General features: G+C 41.4%; 1 protein-coding gene and 1 pseudogene across 9 annotated transcripts in view; both read right to left on the minus strand.

Moving 5' to 3' along the window:
• The window catches only part of TMEM108 (transmembrane protein 108), a 387,669-nt gene that overhangs the window by 20,016 nt on the left and 347,732 nt on the right, over positions 1-19,921 (minus strand).
• LOC613631 (small ribosomal subunit protein uS5-like) lies at positions 16,970-18,083 on the minus strand (annotated as a pseudogene).

The following is a 19,921-nucleotide window of genomic DNA, read 5'->3' on the forward strand; positions in this document are numbered from 1 at the left end:
CCGACAGCCCATATTGGGCATGATATTTGCATCTGGTAAAGGCAAGGAGGGAATTGGTGAAGAGAGAAATGACTAATCTGTGCTGAGTGCTTCCTGCCTGCCACGTGCCATTTGAAGGGCTGAGTGTGTTCCTGACACATTTAATCTTCATAAACCTGATGAGGCAGGTACTGTCATTAGCTCCCCATTGCAGCCGACGAAAAGCAGCACAGAGAGGCACAGGAAGCTGCCTCCTTCCACACAGCCTGGGATAGTGAGTTGTGATTTGAACCTGGCAGCCTGGCCCCAGAGTCCACATGCTCAACCATGTTCCCTCACCATTCTGCTCTGCATATTCAAAAGCAATGGTTCAAAATCTTTTGGGAGTTGATTTTCTATTACTGATTTTTTGACTTTTCTTTCTTCCTACTTGTTTTCTTCTAGCTCCATTTCAGGGCTCTGTGTTAACATTTTTAACAAGTTAGTTAACTTTATTTTGCAATTTAGCTTCTGCATCAGATGTTTCAACAACAACAAAAAAAGAGAATCCATGCTCACCAAGTTTGACCATCATGAAGTCTGTTTTCTACATGGGCAATAACATACATCTTGCCAGCAAACAGGCTCTTCTCATTTCAGTACTATTGTCTTTTAATTGGAAGGGGCGCTAAGGCTCCCTGCTATCTAACTCCTTCACTGACAGATGAGAAGGCTGAGGCCCAGTGAAGTGGAATCCTCACTCTGGGCCACATACTATGATGCACCAGCCCACAGGGCTCTCTTCACATTACTATGGGTCTGGTATTCTAGTGCTCCATCCTCTGGACTTCTTTTAAAAACAAAATCCTTTTGTTTTAAAGATCAAAAAGCTTGTCATTCCTAAGAGCATGGTTTCTGTCCATGCTCAGAAATAAATGCGCATCACTGACTTTAGGGTAAGCTGGGTGACTGCTCTGAAGAGGTACTCATGCCTGTGACCTTGGGCTTCTTTATGAAAGGCAGACTTTTTTTTTTTCATAAAGACAAAAAGGAGTTTGGGGGTGTGTATCTTTGCTGCTACTCCCTTCTCAGGCAGACACTTTCCAAATGTTTCCTCCTATCAAGTCCTGCTGGTGACATGCTTCAGGTCACAGAATTTAAAGCACAGAGGGTTCTGCTTAGTTCTGAGAGACACCTGAGGCCATCACCTGGTGGGTTCCAGAAATGTCTGGGGATCACTGATTCAACAGTTGCACTGATCAGATCCATGACTCCACTGAGAATTATTGCTCCGAGTACAATCTCTAGAACACATGTGAGCAAGAAAACCACATGAGATGGGCCTAGGTGACCCAGACACTCCTATGGCCTCCAGCTAACATGAATTCACTTCATGCTGCAACTCTGAAGCTAACAGATCACAGCTTTCTATCAAAAACATGTGTACTCACATGTGAGCACACACACACACAAGCTCCTCTCCTGGTAGCAGGAAATAAGAAGAATGACAAGCGTGAGAACTCCAGTCATCTCCATGGCAATAAACAGTTAAGTCATTCATCTGAAGTCAAAATGGCCATCATGTAGCAGTGTCAGGATTTAAACACAGTTTCTCTGATCCTGGCTGCTCGAAACCCTAGGTACTGAGAAAGTTTTGATCCAGGAAAATGTCCTACGCTTTATGAAGACAGGCAATGATATAACAATAGTAGGAGCTATGATGACCGCAGCTACAAAACAAACATTTCCCTCCAAGCAGAAACACTCGGCAACCACACCACCTTTCATCTTCAGCTTTTGCTCCTCTGCCTTAGTCACTCAGTTTATTTGGGGACAAGCATTTTCTAACTAGAACTCCTCTTGGGTCTTGAAGCCATTGCTAGAAGCCCCTCCTGTGTGCCTGTAACCACCATTCCTACCACTGATCCAACCCCCATCTCTCTAAATGGAAATGCCCAGTGTCCTGTTTCAAATGCCCACTGTCTGAACTCTAAGCTGCCAGAGTGCAGAGACTGTGTCTGCATCAATGATATTTCCCCATATCTAGTCCAGTACCTTCAGTTCAGTTCAGTTCAATCGCTTAGTCGTGTCCAGCTCTTTGTGACCCCATGAATCGCATCATGCCAGGCCTCGCTGTCCATCACCAACTCCCGGAGTTCACTCAGACTCATGTCCATTGAGTCAGTGATGCCATCCAGCCATCTCATCCTCTGTCGTCCCCTTCTCCTCCTGCCCCCAATCCCTCCCAGCATCAGAGTCTTTTCCAATGAGTCAGCTCTTCGAATGAGGTGGCCAAAGTACTGGAGTTTCAGCTTCAGCATCATTCCCTCCAAAGAAATCCCAGGGCTGATCTCCTTCAGAATGGACTGGTTGGATCTCCTTGCAGTCCAAGGGACTCTCAAGAGTCTTCTCCAACACTACAGTTCAAAAGCATCAATTCTTCGGTGCTCAGCCTTCTTCACAGTCCAACTCTCACATCCATACATGACCACAGGAAAAACCATAGCCTTGACTAGACGGACCTTTGTTGGCAAATTAATGTCTCTGCTTTTGAATATGCTATCTAAGTTGGTCAATACCTTAGGTACCTTAGCCACAACAAATCTTTGCTGAAGAATGAGAAACTCTCCTAAATATCCAAAATATAAGAACTCAATACAACTCAATTAGCAAAAAACTCCAAATAATCCGATAAAAAAAATGCTTGGAGGGTCTGAATAGACATTTTTCCAAAGAAGACATTCAGATGGTCAACAGGTATGTGAAAAGGCACTCAGTATCACTAATCATCAGAGAAACACAAATCAAAATCACAATAAAAAAACAAATGAAATATCTCTTCACACCCGTTAGAATGACTATAATCAAAAGGATAAGAGATAACAAGTGTTTTACGGATGTGGAAAAAAGGGAATCTTTGTGCACTGTTGGTGGGAATGTAAACTGGTTAGAGCCCACATGGGAAATAGGATGGAGTTTTCTCAAAATATTAAAATGGAACTAATATATTATCTAGCAATTCCACTTCTGAGTACATATCTGAAGGGAACAAAAATCACTATCTTGAAGAGATATTTGCACGTCCAAGTTCACTCCAGCCTTATGTACAATAGCCAAGACATGGAAACAACCACAGTGTCTACTAATGGATGAATGGATAAAGGAAGTGTAGTATTACACACACACACACACACACACACACACACACACACACACAAGATTACTCAGCCACAAAAAGAAGTAAATGCTGCTATTTGCAACAACATGGATGGACCTTGAGGGCATTATGCTAACCGAAATAAGTCCGACAGAGAAAGACCAGTACCATATGATCTCACTTATGTGTGGAATCTAAAATAAAAATCAGGGCTTTCCTAGTGGCTCAGTGGTAAAGAATCTGCCTGCCAATGCAGGTGACGCAGGTTTGAACCCTGGTCTAGGAAAATCCCACATGCAGCTAAGCCTGTGTGCTACAACTGTTGAGCCTATGCTCTAGAGCCTGGGAACCGTAATTACTGAGCCCATGCTCCGCAACTACTGAGGCCCATGCATGGCAACTAGAGAGTAGCCCCTGCTCACCGCAAACTAGGGAAAAGCCCGTACAGTGATGCAGACCCAGCACAGCCAAAAATAAATAAATAAAATTATAATAAAATAAAAATTAAACTCAAAGAAATACAGAACACGTTGGTGGTTACCATAGGTGGGGAACAGAGAACAGGGGAAATGGGGGAAGGCAGGCAAAATTCCAGTTATAGTAAATAAATTTTGGGTATAATGTATAGCATAGTATCTATAGTTCATAATCCATGGAGAAGGGAATGGTTACCCACTCCAGTATTCTTTCCTGGAAAATCTCACAGACAGAGGAGGCTAGTGGGCTACAGTACTTATTGTACATTTGAAAGTTGTTAAGAGAGTAAATCTTAAGTGTTCAGTACAGTTCAGTCATTCAGCCGTGTCTGACTCTTTTGTGACCCCATGGACTGTAGCATGACAGGCTTCCTGTTCATCACCAACTTTCGGAGCTTTCTCAAACTCATGTCCATTGCGTCGGTGATGCCATCCAACCATCTCATCCTCTGTTGTCCCCTTCTCCTCCTGCCTTCAATCTTTTCCAGCATCAGGGTCTTTCCCAATGAGTCAGTTCTTCACATTAGTTGGCCAAAGTATTAGAGTATCAGTTTCAGCATCAGTCCTTCCAATGAATATTCAGGACTTATTTCTTTTAGGATTGACTGGTTGGATCTCCATGCAGTCTAAGGGACTCTCATGAGTCTTCTCCAACACCACAGTTCAAAAGCATCAATTCTTCGGCACTCAGCTTTCTTTATAGTCCAATTCTCACATCCATACATGACTATGGGAAAAACCATAGCTTTGAGTAGATGGACCTTTGTTGATAAAGTAATGTCTCTGCTTTTTAATATGCTGCCTAGGTTGGTCATAGCTTTTCTTCCAAGGAGCAAGCATCTTTTAATTTCATGGCTTCAGTAACCATCTGCAGTGATTTTGGAGTCCAAAACAATAAAGTCTTTCACTGTTTCCATTGTTTCACCATCTATTTGCCATGAAGTAATGGAACTGGATGCCATGATCTTAGTTTTCTGAATGTTGAGCTTTAAGTCAACTTTTTCACTCTTCTTTTTCATTTTCATCAAGAGGCTCCTTAGTTCTTCGCTTTCTGCCATAAGGGTGGTGTCATCTGTGTATCTGAGGTTATTGATATTTCTCCCAGCAATCTTCATTACAGCTTGTGCTTCATCCAGCCTGGCATTTCACATGATGTACTCTGCATATAAGTTAAATAAGCAGGGTGACAATATACAGCCTTAATGTACTCCTTTCCCAATTTGGAACGAGTCTGTTGTTCCATGTCCGGTTCTAACTGCTACTTCTTGACCTGCCTACAGATTTCTCAGGAGGCAGGTCATGTGGTCTGGTATTCCCATCTCCTTCAGAATATTCCAGTTTGTTGTGATCCACACACTCAAAGGCTTCGTTGTAGTCAATAAAGCGAAAGAAGATTTTTTTCTGGAACTTTCTTGCTTTTTCGATGATCCAACAGATGTTGGCAATTTGATGTCTGGTACCTCTGCCTTTTCTAAATCCAGCGTGAACATCTGGAATTTCTTGGTTCATGTACTGTTGAAGCTTGGCTTGGAGAATTTTGAGCATTTCTTTGCTAGCATGTGAGATGAGTGCAATTGTGTGGTAGTTTGAGCATTCTTTGGCATTGCCTTTCTTTGGGATTGGAATGAAAACTGACCTTTTCCAGTCCTGTTGCCACTGCTGAGTTTTCCAAATTTGCTGGCATATTGAGTGCACTTTCACAGTATCATCCTTTAGGATTTGAAATAGCTCAACTGGAATTCTATGACCTCCACCATAGTGATGTTTCCTAAAGCCCACTTGATTTCACATTCCAGGATGTCTGGCTCTGGATGAGTGATCATGCCATCGTGGTAATCTGGGTCATGAAGATATTTTTTGTTTAGTTCTTCTGTATATTCTTTCCACCTCTTCTTAATATTTTTGGCTTCTGTTAGGTCCATACTGTTTTTGTCCTTTATTGTGCTCATCTTTGCATGACGTGTTCCCTTGGTATCTGTAATTTTCTTGAAGAGATCTGTAGTCTTTCCCATTCTATTGTTTTACTCTATTTCTTTGCATCAATTACTAAGGAAGGCTTTCTATCTCTTCTTGCTATTCTTTGGAACTCTGCATTCAAATGGGTATATCTTTCCTTTTCTCCCTTGCCTTTAGCTTCTCTTCTTTTCACAGCTATTTGTAAGGCCTCCTCAGACAACCATTTTGCCTTTTTGCATTTCTTTTTCTTGAGGATGGTCTTGATCACTGCCTCCTGTACAATGTCACAAACCTCTGTCCTAGTTCTTCAGGCACTGTATCAGATCTAATCCTTTGAATGTGTCTGTCACTTCCACTGTATAATCATAAGAGATTTGATTTAGGTCATACCTGAATGGTATAGTGGTTTTCCCTACTTTCTTCAATTTAAGTCTGAATTTGGCAATAAGGAGTTCATGATCTGAGCCACAGTCAGCTCCTGGACTTGTTTTTGCTGTCTGTATAGAACTTCTTCATCTTTGGCTGCAAAGAATATAATCAATTAGATTTCAGTATTGACATCTGGTGATGTCCATGTGTAGAGTCTTCTCTTGTGTTGTTGGAAGAGGGTGTTTGCTATAACCAGTGCATTCTCCTGGCAAAACTCTGTTCACTTTGACCTGCTTAATTTTGTACTCCAAGGCCAAATTTGCCTGTTACTCCAGGTAGCTCTTGACTTCCTACTTTTGCATTCCAGTTCCCTATAAGGAAGAGGACATCTTTTTTGGGTGTTAGTTCTAGAAGGTCATGTAGGTCTTCACGAACCATTCAGCTTCAGCTTCTTCAGCACTACTGGTCAGGGCATAGATTTGGATTACTGTGATATTGAATGGTTTACCTCGGAAACGAACAGAGATCATTCTGTCATTTTTGAGATTTCATCCAAGTATGGCATTTTGGACTCTTTTGTTGACTGTGATGGCTACTCCACTTCTAAGGGATTCTTGCCCAAGTAGTAGATGTAATGGTCATCTGAGTTAAATTTACCTATTCCAGTCCATTCTAGTTCACTGATTCCTAAAATGTCAATGTTCACTCTTTCCCTCTCCTGTTTGACCACTTTCAATTTGCCTTGATTCACAGAGCTAACATTCCAGGTTCCTATGCAATATTGTTCTTTACAGCATTGGACTTTACTTCCACCACATATCACATCCACAACTGGGCACTGTTTTCTCTTTGACTCTGTCTCTTCATTCTTTCTGGAGTTATTTCTCCACTCTTCTCCAGTAGCCTATTGGGCACCTATTGACCTAGAGAGTTCATCTTTCAGTGTCATACCTTTTTGCCTTTTCATACTGTTCATAGGGTTTTCAAAGCTAGAATATTGAAGTGGATTGCCATTCCCTTCTCCAGTGAACCACGTTTTGTCAGAACCCTCTGCTATCACCCGTCCATCTTAGGTGGCCCTACATGGCATGGCTCATAGTTTCACTGAGCTAGACAAGGCTGTGGTCCATGTGATCAGTTTGGTTAGTTTTCTGTGATTGTAGTTTTCATTCTGTCTGCCCTCTGATAGATAAGGATGAGGCTTATGGAAGCTTCCTGATGGGAGAGTCTGACTGATGGGGAAACTGGGTCTTGTTCTGATGGGGGAGGGGGCCCATGTGCAGTAAATCTTTAATCCAGTTTTCTGTTGAGGGGGATTATAGGTCACTTTACATGTGTACGTTTTCATAAATGTTACATATGTGCATTTCATAAATATTCTCATCATGTAAAAAAAATTATGCACTTTCACGCACTTTCTCTTTCAAGAGACTAAATCTTAAAAGTTCTCATCATATAAAAATTTGTAACTATGTGGGGTGATTGATGTTAACTAAACTTATTGCAGTAATCATTCCACAATATATTCACATTTTAAATCATTATGATGTAATACAATGTTATATGTCAATTATATTGAAATAAAACTGGGAAAAAAGAAAACTCTTCTAAATCAATCACTAGCCAGCTTTTATTTTCCAAAAATAACCACTGTAACACACCCCAACCAGCTTTCTCTTCCTAAATGTGACTTCAGCACTCCTACTGAAAGGTGAAGTCTGTTCCATTCCCTGGAATCTGGGTGGGTTTGTGACTATGGCTGAAGTGATGCTACATGATTTCTGAGGCCAGGTTATAAGAGATGGTATTGCTTCCTCCGAGTCCTTACTCTTGGGTATTCCTCTCAGAAGTCAGCCACCATGCTGTGAGGAAGCCTGAGCAGTCCATGAAGGAGCCCATCTGGAAAGGGGCTGAGGCCCTGGCCTTCAGTCCCAGCTTGAACTTCTAGATGAAGTCAGCACCGACTGACTACTGCCAGCCAGGGCAGTGAGTCATCCTCAACCCTATGTGGGCTACCCCAGCTGAGTCCAGGTACAGTAGAGACAAGTGATGCCCCCTAACTAGATTTATGAGCAAATGAATGATTAATGTTGAAGTTTTGAGGCAGTTTGTTAGGCAGTAATAATAACTTGAATATTATCTTTGTAGAAGTGAAATTAAAGTTCTTTCATTAAAAAACTCCTGGATTTAAACATCAGGGGTTTTAAGTGCTGGGGCTCAACAAGCTGATCTTGTCGTGGGTCCCTTACTTTTGTCTCCTGCCCAGATGCAAGGAAAGGGAAATAGCTCACTTCTGGGCTCCTTCTTCAGCATCATGATTTCTCTAATCTATAGTTACAATACCCCCCCCCCCCCCCCGCCTCCGGAGAAGGGAATGGTTACCCACTCCAGTATTCTTGCCTGGAGAATTCCATGGACAGAGGAGCCTGGCAGGCTACAGTCCATAGTGTCACAGAGTCAAACACGACTGAGTGACTAATACTTTAACTTAACATCAAAGAAAGGAAGGAACAAATGCGTACTAACAGGGGCATGAAGTTCCTGGCATCTAGGTACCTTGTGGACCAGGGCACAGATGGAATGAGGTGGAGGCTAGCATAAGGTGACCACTCATTGAAGACATGAGTTCAAAGAGTATATGTATGTATATATGGTGCCTACATATTGAAGACATACATGACCATTTGCTTCAAGGGGCTGTCATTCTGGAAGGGAAGAGAATAATCTGTGACAGGGGAACAAACCTACACATCAAAGATGTTTTCTCAAAGGCCTTCTCCAAACAACAGGAGTCAAAGTTAGAGGAATGAAAAGGTCAGCTCAGTTTCTAATAAAAGAACAGGATCGTTAATATTCAGGAAACATCTCGCTGACACCATGGGAAAGAACACAACTGCATCAGTCCAGACTGCTTTGTACTCTCCTAAACTAAAAGCAAAAGACTCATAAAAATGTTCTATGCTTTACAGTAGAGGACCTGACAGACACTACCTCAGCCAAGTGATCAAGGTCATGGTGATAATATGCACCCTGGATATGAAGACAGCACTTTACCTCTGTAGCTCTCCTTTCCCAAACCTATATCCCAGGTCTAATGATAAGAAAAACATCTGAAAATCCCAAATGAGGGACATGCTACAAAATATCTGACCAGTACTCCTCACCAAGGTCATCAAAAATAAGGAAAGTCTGAGAAACTCACAGCCGAATGGTGTCTAAGGAGACACGACAACTAAACGTAATGTGGAATCCTGGCTGGGTTCCTGGAACAGAAGAAGGACACTGGGGGGAAATGAAGGAGATGTGAGTAAAAGTTTGGACTTCAGTTAATAATAATGTATCAATACTGTCTCATTAATTGTGACAGATGTACACCAGTATTGTAAGACACTGATTACAGTGGGAACTGGCTGCAGGCTATATAGAATCTCTCTGTTTTACTCTGCAATTTTTCTGTTAGGTTCAAAACTACTCTGGGACTTCTCTGATGGTGTAGTGGATAAGAATCCATCAGCCAATGCAGCGGACATGGGTTCGATCCCTGGTCCAGGAAGATTCCACATGCCGCAGAGCAACTAGGCCTGTGTGCCATGACTACTAAGCCTGTGCTCTAGAGCCTGTGCTCTGCAACAAGAGAAGCTATTGCAATGAGAAGCCTGAATACTGCAACAAAGAGTAGTCCTGGCTCACCGCAACTAGAGAAAAGCCTGCACATAGCAACGAAGAGACAGTGCAGCCAAAAATAAATAAATAAAAATTATGGGGAGAAAACAACAACAACAACAACAACAACAAAAACCCAAAACAAAAATCTAGCCTGAGATTTAAAAAAACGTTCCACGGAGGTAAGACAGCAGGGACAATGTGAGAGTGTGTCCTGGAAGGAAAGTTAGCTGAAGGGAGGTTTGCAGGCAACTTTCCCAGAGCCTTGGCGTTAGATCATGTGTCCACAGATGCATTTTGGAGCCCACTTACAGAGGGGAGTAACTATTGTCACATCTATCTATCCCCCCTGCTTCTCACCATTTAAAGTGTTCTCACAGAGAGTGTGGAGTTTGGAGGGGAAATGGTCAGGGAGACTAACAGCCTGAACACATAGTTTTTTCTAACCTGTTCAAATTCCAACTGGGGGATCAGTTTATATACATGCTACATGTGTAATATAAATACTCTTGACCAAGGAAGCAGGCTGCATGGAAACCAAAGCTTATGTCTCATTCAGATCAGATCAGATCAGATCAGTCACTCAGTCGTGTCCGACTCTTTGCGACCCCATGAATCGCAGCACACCAGGCCTCCCTGTCCATCACCAACTCCCGGAGTTCACTCAGACTCACGTCCATTGAGTCAGTGATGCCATCCAGCCATCTCATCCTCTGGCGTCATTTGCCATTCCCTTCTCCAGTGGACCACATTCTATCAGATCAAATTGCCAACATCCGCTGATCACTGAAAAAGCAAGAGAGTTCCAGAAAAACATCTATTTCTGCTTTGTTGACTATGCCAAAGCCTTTGACTGTGTGGATCACAATAAACTGTGGGAAATTCTGAAAGAGATGGGCATACCAGATCACCTGACGTCCCTCTTGAGAAACCTGTATGCAGGTCAGGAAGCAACAGTTAGAACTGGAAATGGAACAACAGACTGGTTCCAAATAGGAAAAGCAGTACATCGAGGATGTATATTGTCACCCTGCTTATTTAACTTATATGCAGAGTACATTATGAGAAATGCTGGGCTGGAGGAAGCACAAGATTGCTTCCTGGAATCAAGATTGCCGGGAGAAATATCAGTAACCTCAGATATGCAGATGACACCACCCTTATGGCAGAAAGTGAAGAAGAACTAAAGAGCCTCTTGATGAAAGTGAAAGAGGACACTGAAAAAGTTGGCTTAAAGCTCAAATTCAGAAAACGAAGATCATGGCATCTGGTCCCATCCCTTCATAGCAAATAGATGGGGAAACAGTGGAAACAGTGGCTGACTTCATTTTTTTGGGCTCCAAAATCACTGCAGATGGTGACTGCAGCCATGAAATTAAAGGACGCTTACTCCTTGGAAGGAAAGTTATGACCAACCTAGACAACATATTAAAAAGCAGAGACATTACTTTGTCAACAAAGGTCCATCTAGTCAAGGCTATGGTTTTCCCAGTGGTCATGTATGGATGTGAGAATTGGACTATAAAGAAAGCTGAGCGCTGAAGAATTGATGCTTTTGAACTGTGGTGTTGGAGAAGACTCTTGAGAGTCCCTTGGACTACAAGGAGATCCAATCAGTCCATCCTGAAAGAGACCGGTCCTGGGTGTTCATTGGAAGGACTGGTGCTGAAGCTGAAACTCCAGTACTTCGGCCACCTGGTGCGAAGAGCTGACTCATTTGAAAAGACCCTGATGCTGGGAAAGATTGAGAGCAGGAGGAGAATGGGACGACAGAAGATGAGATGGTTGGATGGTATCACCATCTCGATGGACATGGGTTTGGGTGGGCTCTGGGAGTTGGTGATGGACAGGGAGGCCTGGCCCACTGCAGTTCATGGGGTCACAAAGAGTCAGACATGACTGAGCCACTGACCTAACTAATAGTTATAAAGTCAACATACAAAAAATTAATAAATAATTATTTTATTTATATGAGGTTCAAAACAGACAAAACTAATCTCTAGTGGTAGAAATCAGAACAAATTGTTATTCTGAGAGGGGAATATTGGCTGAAAAGGAGTATCAAGTTTCTTAGGGTATAGAGAGGTTCTATATCTTGGTTAGAGTAGTGACTAACAGAGGTATACTGCACATTTAAAGTGTGAGTGTTCGCTGATTGGATTTTAAAAAAGGACCTTTCAATATGCTCCCTACAAGAGACTTACTTCAGGGCTAAACACACACACAGATTGAAAATGAGAGGACAGGAAACAGTACCACATCCAAATAGAAATGACAAGAAAATGAGGGTAGCAATACTCATGTCAGACAAAGTAGACTTTAAAATAAAGGCTATAACAAACACAAAGAGGGACACTATATAATGATAAAGGGAAGAGGATATTATACTCACTAACACATATGCACCCAAAACAGAAGCACCTAAATATATAAAGCAAATACTAACATTCATAAAGAGAGAAATGAGCAATGATATAATAATAGTAAGAGACTTTAATAAAATCAGTAAGGCACTAATGGCTTTAAATGACATAATAGACCAGGACTCTAAGACAGAATAGACCAGATCATAGGATATTCCATCCAAAAACAGCAGAATACACATTCTTTTCAAGTACACATGGAATGTCCTCCAGAAGAGATTACAGGCTAGACCACAAAACAAGTCTCAACAAATTTAAGAGAATAGAAATTATATCAAGCATTTTTCCCAACTACAATGGTATGAAACCAGAAATCGACTACAGAAAGAAAAATGGGAAAATGAGAAATGTGATAACTAAACAATATACTGCTTGAAAAACCAGTGGGTTGATGAAGAAATCAAAGGGGGAATTAGAAAACTATTTAAGGCAAGTGAAAAATGGAAACACAACACTTCAAAATTAATGGGATGAAGCAAAAGAGTCCCAAGAGAGAAGTTTATAGCAATACAGGCCTTCCTTAGGAAACAAGAAAAGTCTCAAACAACCTAATTTACCACCTAAAAGAATTAGGAAAATGAACAAAGCTCAAAATTGGCCAAAGAAAGAAAATAAAGATCAGAGAGGAAATAAATAAAATACAAATAAAAATATATAGGAAAAGATCAAGGAAACCAAGAACAGTTTTGTTTTGTTAAAAAAAAAAAAAAATGAAACTGGTGAATTTTAACCAGGCTCACCAAGGAGAAAAGAGGGCTAAAATAAGCAAAATAAGAAATGAAAGAGGAGAAATAATAATTTATGCCACAGAGATACAAAAAAAAACCATAGGAGGGTTCAGGATGGGGAACACATGTATACCTGTGGCGGATTCATTTTGATATTTGGCAAAACTAATACAATTATGTAAAGTTTAAAAATAAAATAAAATAAAAAAAAGAGAAAAATACTATGAACAGTTGTATGCCAACAAATTGGACAACGTAGAAGAAATGGACAGATTTTTAGAAACATACAGCCTGCCAAGATGTAATCAAGAAGAAATAGATAATTTGAACAGACTAATCACAAGTAGTGAAATTGAATTTGTTATTTTTTTAAAAAGTTTCCAGAAAACAAAAGTTCAGGATCAGGTGACTTCATAGGGGAATCTTACGAACCATGTAAAGAAGAACTAATACCTATCTTGCTCAAACTATTTTTAAAAATTGGAGAAGATAGGACACTTTCAGATTCATTCTATGAAGCCACCGTTTCCCTGATACCAAAACCAGACAGATACTACAAGGAAAATACAATTGTAGGCCAATATCTATGATGAATATAAATGCAAAAATTCTCAAAAAAATATTAGCAAACTAAATCCAGCAATATATAAAAAGTATCATATACCATGAGCCAAGTAGAATTTATTCCAAGGGCACAAGGATGTCTCAACATTTGAAAATCAATGTGATATACTACATTAATAAAAGGAAGGATTAAAAATTACATGATCATCTCAATAGTCACAGAAGAAGCATTTCACAAAATTCAACATCCATTCATGACAAAAAAAAAAACCCCTCATCAAAGTGGGTATAGAGGGAACACATCTTAACATAATAAAGACCATTTATGACAAACCCATAGCCAGCATCATACTCAATGGGGAAAAGCTGACAGCTTTTACTTTTCCTTACTTTTATCCAAGAACAAGATAAGGATCTCTACTCTTGCTGCCTATACTTAATGTTATATTGGAAGTCGTAGCCACAGCAATTATATGAGAAACAGAAAAAAAAGGAATCCAAATTGGAAGGGAAGAAGTAAAACTGTCACTGTTTGCAGATGACATGGTACTCTATATAGAAAACCCTAAAGTCTCCACACAAAAAGTATTAGAATAAATGAATTCATCAAGATAGCAAGCTACAAGATTAGAAAAATCCATTACATTTCTCAATCAACTATCAGTGGGGGATTAAAAAAAAAATCCTGTTTAAAATCACATCAACAGGAATAAAATACCGAGGAATAAACTTAACCAAGGAGGTGAAAGACCTATACTCTGAAAACTATAAAACATTGTTGAAGGAAACTGAAGATGATACAAGGAAATGGAAAGATATCCCATACTCTTGGATTGGAAGAATTAATATTGTTAAAATGACTATACTACCCAAGGCAATCTAGAGGTTCAATGCAATCCCTACCAAAATACCCATGACATTTTTCACAGAACTAGAAAATAATCCTAAAATCCATGTGGAACAACCAAAAGATCCCAAACTGACAAAGCAGTCTTAAATAAGAAGGAAAAAACTGGAGATATTACCCACCCAGACCTCAGACTATACTGCAAGGCTACAGTAATCAAAATAGCATAGTACTGGCACAAATACACAGACCAATGGAATGGAATAGAGAGCCCAGAAATAACCCCACACACATATGGTCAATTAATCTACAACAGTGGAGGCAAGAATATGCAATGAAGAAAAGACAGTCTTTTCAACAAGTAGTACTGGGAAAACTGGACAGTTAAATGTAAAGCAATGAGATTAGAACTTACTTTATACCATATACAAAAATCAACTCAAAATTGATTAAAGACCTCACGGTGACACCTGAAACCATTAAACTCCTTCCTATGAGAGAACATAGGCAGCATATTCATTGACATAAATCATAGCAATACTTTTGACTGTCTTAAGGCAAAAGAAATAAAAGCAAAAATAAACGGAGCCTAATTAAACTTAAGAATGTTTGCACAGCAAAGGAAACTGTCAGCAAAAACAAAAAGACAACCTACAGAATGGGAATAAATGATATGGCCAACAAGGAATTAATATCCAAAATATGTAAACAGTCATTATTACTCAATATCAAAAGAACAAAAACCCAATCAAAAAACGGACAGAATAGACATTTTTTGAATAAGATATACAGATGGCTACTGCTGCTGCTGCTGCTGCTAAGTCACTTCAGTCGTGTCCGACTCTGTGTGACCCTAGACAGCAGCCCACCAGGCTCCCCCGTCCCTGGGATTCTCCAGGCAAGAACACTGGAGTGGGCTGCCATTTCCTTCTCCAGTGCATGAAAGTGAAAAGTGAAAGTGAAGTCGCTCAGTCGTGTCCAACTCTTAGCGACCCCATGGACCGCAGCCTACCAGGCTCCTCCACCAATGGGATTTTCCAGGCAAGAGTACTGGAATGGGTTGCCATTGCCTTCTCCGACAGATGGCTACAGACCCATGAAAAGATGCTCAGCATTGCTAATTGTTGAGAAAAGTAAATCAAAACAACAAGATAGCACCTCACACCTATGAGAATGGCTATTATCAAAAAGTCTACAGATTACAAGCAAGGAGAGGATGTGAAAAAAAGAGAATCTTTGTATGCTGTTGGTGGAAATGTAAATTGGTACAGCCACAGTAGAAAAGTGTATGGAAGGTCTTCAAAACACTATAAATAAAACTGGCATGTGGTCTAACAATTCCACTCCTGGGTATACATCCAAAGAAAACAAAAACATTAATTTGAAAAGATACATGCACACCAATGTTCATAGCAGCATTATTTACAATCGACAAGATATGGAAGCAACCCAAAGGTCCATCAACAGATGAATGGATAAGAAAGATATGAGAGACAGAGATACATACACATACATACATAAACACACACGTAATGAAACATTACTCAATCATTAAAAAATGGAGTTCTGCCATTTTCAGCAAAGTGGGTCGGCCTAGAGAATATTATGCTTACTGAAGTAAGAAAGACAAATACTATATGATTATCACTTACATGTGAAATCTAAAAAATAATACAAATTAATGTATATGCAAAACAAACTGATTCACATAGGAAACAAACCAGTGGTTACATTGTAAATCAACTATACTTCAGCTTAAAAAATGAAATGTGTGTTATTATATACAAATGGAATCATATAGCCTTTTGTGCCTTCCTTTGGCCAGGGAAATTCCAGGGGAGGGATTCTGCTGTGAGCAACCAACATTCCTTTCTGGGGGAAGACAGCCTCAGTCTTGAAGAGAGAGCTGAGTGACACACAACATTCTCTACATGGTTAAATGTAAAAGATGGAATTAAACCAATACAATATTGTAAAGTAATTAACTTCCAATTAAAATAAATAAATTTATATTTAAAAAAATAAAAAATAAATTTCAAATATTAAAAAAAAATTTTTTTAATTTAAAAAATGGAAGAAAATAACAAATAGTCCAAAAATGAGATTGAAAAGGATTTTCTTTTTGTGATATTTCCCAAATCAGATAAAAAGAGACGTAGAGCATCTATACTGACAGTAGGTTTTATCAAGGTGGGGAGTGTACGTGGAAAGGGACAGCAGTAAGAAAAGCCACCAGCATCACCGTGGTCCAGGAAGGACCTCTCTTGCCTCAAATGCTGAACATCTGGAGGACAAGGTTTCCTTCCAGTGCTACTTTACTCAAATCCCTGACAAATAGCTTGCACATCAGCCTTGGTTTACAGCATTACTTCACATTCGTGTATGGTGGGGAGGGGCTGATTTTGAGTCACCCAGAGGGTCCTGCCTATTTCAAACTCAACATGCTTGTAAGAAAGCATAGTCTCCAGGGGATATTCTCCCACTGGCTCCAACCTCCCCCAGCAACTTGCCCTTCCCTGAGACCTCACCCCACCTTTGCATGCCTGTTACAGAAAGTCAAGGCCATAGAAGCTGCTGAACATCCAGCATGTGGGCTTTTTCTGGACATCCCGTGTTCTCACTTGCTGCTTTATTCTGAACCCATTGGAAGGCTGATCAATGGTTAGAGATTACGACACTTTAGGAAGGAAAAAGAAACCTTCTGAGTTAATATTATGATAATAGCAGCCACAGTGACTGTACCAGACACTGTGAGAAGCCCTCTCATATATTATCTCACCAAACCTTCTTTTTTTTTTAACCAGTTTCATTCACTTTTTTTTCTCATATAAAATTACGTGGTAGCTACCACTGGAGCCTGGGTCCTTGCATGGAGACTGGTGTGGGTCCTTACAAGACGGTCAGTGAATTCCTGATACAGAGACTTGGGGAACACCGTCTCTTTCCAGAGATCAGTTGGAAAAGGCATCAAAAGTGGCCTTAGTGGAGTTGCCCAGGGTGGCGGTGCAGCCCCTGGCAGAGGTGTAACAGTCATCAGTGCCAGCCATCATCAGGAGCGTCTTGGGCACAGGGGCCAAGACGATGCCAGTGCCCCTGAGGGCAGGGATGAGGTACACCAGCACTGAGCCACAGCAGCCAGTCACCTTGCAAGGGACAGTGTGGGGCTTGCTGATCTTGTTTCCCCAGTAGCCTATTGTCACATGGGACAATGGAGAGCTTGGCCAGGATGATGGCCCCTATGACCAGGAGAGCAGTGGCTACCTTCTTAGAGCACTTGACACCCAAACTGACATGTCTGTTGTGATCCCCAGTGGCAGCAAATGCCTTGAACCTGGTCCGCTAGCCAGCACGGACCTGCTTTTGCACAGGCATAGTCTTCAAAACCTCGTCCTTGAGGGATGTCCCCAGGAAAAAGACAATGATCTCAGATTCCTTGATGGGCAAAGAGAAGAGGTAGATCTCCTCCAGGAACTTGATCTCCATGTCCTTGACCAGAGGGCCCAGCTTGGTATTGAGGAGCCACTCCTTGTCCTCGGCCTTACCTCCAAGAGTGCCATGGCGTTTACCCCAGCCCCCCAGCCCTGACCCTGGCCCAATGGCCCTGGACACCACTGCCAAAGTCTCTGTGGATGCCACCACAGCCTCCTATTCCAGGGCCTCCAGGGCCTCCGGGCCCTCCCACAGCACCAGGGTCAGCCTTCATTTGGTGTTTTTACAAAGAAGCCTCACCAAACCTTCTTAAGTCTCTATTTTACATATGGAGGAAATGAGGCTTAGAGTGATCAATTGCCCAAGATTACACAATGAAAAACACTTTCCTAAGACACTTGGATGTGAATGAGGATATACCTGATTCCAAAGACCTCATTGTTTCTGTCCCCTCAGTTCCTCTCAGGTTTCATTGAGCAAGATGGGCTATGGAGACCAGGGGCGGGAGACTTAGTGTGCAGCTTTTATTACATCATTGATTCTCAGTCTTGGCTTCACATTAGATTCACCCAGGGAGTGGCTTAAAATCTCATTGGTTCCAGTGAGAAGCTAAGGTTGAGAACCACTTATTAGATGCACCCCCAAAGTATCCTAGAATACAGAGTTGGTGTCATCTTAAAAGCTAATGTTACCTCCTCCTTATGCTTTAAGGAGATTTCATCATGGATGATCTGGTGACTATTTTGAGCATTTTATTTACAACTTGATATTCATATTGACCTAACAGAAATGGTAACTAAACGTAAACAGAACATAGCAGCTTCAGTAAGCTTAGGAATCCTCATGTGGTGGAAAGTCATCACTTTGAACAGAGTTAGAAAACCTAAGTTCAAGTTATAGTCCTGCCACTTACCACCTATGTGACTTGATCTTGAAATTCCTCCTTAATCTGAAGGAAGCCAACTAGATTTTTGAGCAGCAGAATGACATGCTGGGGTGGGGGTGGGGAGAACCTCTTTCTAAAATACCAGAGGTTGGAGACAAAGATGTTGTTCAAGGGTTATGAGGGTACTGATAATTCTGCCTTTACCACCCACCTTTGTGAAATTAAAGTTAAGGGAAGCAATCTGATGCTGATTTTGGCTCAAAAGTTAGAAGAGCCTGTTTTTGTAACAGTTCCTTAAATGGAACCACATACATTGTTAGTCTTAGTTCTTTCAAAATGAAGATGCAAGACCCAAGCCTACCAGGGCAGTGACATAGCAAGAACCTGCATAACTTCAAGCATCCTAAGGATCCTATCCATCAGGGAACCGAAAGCCAGGACTCCTTTGCCAAGGACTGCTGATCTGCTTCTTCCCTGTTCAGTCTCCTCGTCTCTGACAATAAATACAGACTTTTAACTCAGAGTGTGCATGTGAGGTCACCCCAACTCTACTGCCCCCCTGCTCCTAGATTGACAGAGAAGTACTAGATGTGAGATGTCAACTGGGAGAAAGGTGGTGCAGTGGGAAGAAATAATCACCTCTCACATACATGGAGGCAGTTTAAGAGCCAAGAACCTCACTGCTACCCAGTTGCTATGTTCTGGTTCCCTGTCAGAAAAAAAGAATAGTCTTGTGTCCTGCCTACTCTCCATTTTAATCATACAGCCCCCTTTGCAAACTTTCCTTCACAGGCATCAGGCAGGCTCGTGATTTCTGCCAGATCTGGCTCCTCCACATTCTGGAGAAACGCCAGTGTGCTTGTGTCCTTTAAGGTGGCTTAGCAATGAGACCACAGGAGGCAGGGCGAGCAGCTGAGGATTTCACAGGTGACTCTTGCTTCTCCCTGTTGTCTTTGTTTCCACCCTCTTTTCAGCTCATTTTAGTCTTCGGTAAAGTGTTGGTCTCAATTTTTATGTTACAAAGCTGTGTTTGTGCCCATCCCATTGTAAACCACCTTAAATCCATTCTGAGAGCATGAAAGGCATATGTCAGAAACAGTTTTGTCACTTTGGACCTCCACGTCTGTGGCGGGAGACTGGCAGCCACCAGTCAGGTGTGTGCCTGAGTGAGGGTCTGAGCTGTGGACACATCTGGAGGCTGACTGACGTGGAGGCACCCAACAAACCTGGTCAGGCATCTGACAGACTCCTACCATGCTAAAGGAGCACAGAGGGTGAGCTGGTACCCAGAACATCATGTCACTCAGCCTCATCTTCAGGGGAGCGTGGCCAGGACACTTGTTTACTACGAGTTGTACAGAATAGAAGTATTAGGGTTTTGATAGTGGATCCTAGCAGCACTTTTGTGAAACAGCATAAGGTGGAGAGAATGGGGGATCAAGGTTAGAGACACCAGAGTCTGAAC

Source organism: Bos taurus, chromosome 1 (genome assembly GCF_002263795.3).
Source record: "Bos taurus isolate L1 Dominette 01449 registration number 42190680 breed Hereford chromosome 1, ARS-UCD2.0, whole genome shotgun sequence".
Lineage (NCBI taxonomy): Eukaryota > Metazoa > Chordata > Mammalia > Artiodactyla > Bovidae > Bos > Bos taurus.